The sequence below is a fragment of the Nanorana parkeri genome, unplaced genomic scaffold (genome assembly GCF_000935625.1).
Source record: "Nanorana parkeri isolate BGI_ZX_2015 unplaced genomic scaffold, ASM93562v1 scaffold407, whole genome shotgun sequence".
Lineage (NCBI taxonomy): Eukaryota > Metazoa > Chordata > Amphibia > Anura > Dicroglossidae > Nanorana > Nanorana parkeri.
In genome coordinates this window covers 374,707-376,669 of record NW_017306675.1, presented here as the reverse complement: position 1 = coordinate 376,669, position 1,963 = coordinate 374,707, and positions in this window count along the sequence as shown.

Here is a 1,963-nt window from a genome sequence, read left to right as displayed (position 1 = left end):
AATTCTTTTTTTTTTTTTTTTTTTTTACTAGGGACGAAAAGAACAAAATGTTACCCACCTGAACCACGCAGATGGGTGGCTGTTATTATTATATTATTATACAGGATTTATAGAGCGCCAACAGTTTGCGCATCGCTTTACAATATAAGGAAGACATTACAATCACAATTCAAGACAAGATGGTAAGGAGGGCCCTGCCCGTGAGGGCTGTTAGACCAGTTTCTGCAGCCTCTATCCCCCTTTGCTCCAGCAGTCTAAGGTCCTGTGAGTCATCACATTCTATACAGAGTATGAGCCATGAAGACTGAAGGGAAGGGGGAGAGGGGCTGCAGGGACCAGTCTAACAGCCAGCTGGCTGCATGATTCAAGGGGCTTTGTCTGCGTCCCTAGACCAAAATGAGCACGTAACCCGTGCCGTGCAGCCCCACTGCAAGGGTTAAGAATATTTATGCTTCTTTAAGGAATAAGTGCACTTTCAGACAATGTGCACTTATTCTTTTTGCATCCCCCCAACCCTAGATGCATAATTATCAAGATCTGGCACCCACAGCTTCCAATGCTCGTTTACATCTTGCATTGCTGTCCTCTCTCCTGACCACTCCTGGGCAGTGAAGCCAGTGACTTCTATAAGCCTTGTCTAAGCATGTGCTGAGATGCTCTGTAGCTGTAGTATATGTGAAGCTTACTGAACTGCTTCACGTTTATGTGATTACAGGGATAAATGCCAGCAGTGACACCTTCTCTGTTGGTTATGTGTTTAGATGAAGCACTGAGATCTTGAGGAACGCTGAATTAAGTTTGACTTGCTTAGAAGGACATTGTATGTGAATACAGCATACAGAGAGAACTTCCTGTATATATCATAGATAACTAAGCATACAAAGACCAGCATAGATTAGCATAGCACTACACTGTCATCTACAGCTCAAAAGACATAATTACAGTCAGTAATACAATCAGTATGCTGTTGTATTTCCAACACCCTTTCTTAATAGCATATGCGTTGCTATATGACTTTTAGCTTCTCTCAAAGGGAACTGTGACGATCCTTTGGCAATGACTTGGTGAGTGCATCTGCAGTCATTTCTTCTGATGAGCAATATTGATAATCGCTTGCTCTTGAGTGTGTAGGTTTTATTTCTTTCTTCTGCTGACTTTCTCCATTGATTGGCTTCCCGTTTTGGTAATTTTTCTCTGTCTTTCCTTGATGTTGGGTCGATGCTTTGTGTCTTAGCAGTGTGTGACAGCTTGCAGGGTGGTATTCCCTTTGTTGCCCAAGTGGATCTTCTAATTTCAGGTTATTCAGTAGAATTTATCATGGAATTTGACTTATCCATTCTGGGTTCCACCTCTTATTCTGACTCCTGTGCAGCTTTACTTTGCTCAGCTTCCTTTGCTGGTTCACTGGACGAATTCGCTTCACAACTTCCCCGGATCACTATTTCTGGTGATAGGTTCTCATCTAAATAAATGCTGCGACTTATTGTTACTTATAAGAGTTCAATTTTTTTTCTGTTTTGCTACACCATTTTGTTCAGGAGTGTATGGTGTGGTGGTCTGGTGTACTATACCTTGTTTCTTCAGATATGATTCCACTTCCTCACTGATGTATTCCCCTTCGCTGTCGGTGTGTATAATTCCTGGTTTCCGTTCGAATTTGTTGCTGGACATGGCTACAAACTTTTGAAGTTTTTCTGATGTTTCATTTTTGTGCTTCATCAGATAAGTTAAATGAAAGTCAGTAGATATCTGTTCCTAATGCAGGAGTTTTCATTGATCCACACATGTCGCTGTGCATGAGCTCCAAGGGCTGGGTGGTCTTTCTTTGAGTGGCCTATGGAAGTAGTGTACGTGTGGCCTCTGCTTCCAGACAGCATTTGCATGTCATCAGCATTCGGCAGGACAATACAGTGGATAACTAGAAAAGGCTGCTTGCGCGGCAAAGCTGCTGATTCAGAAACAC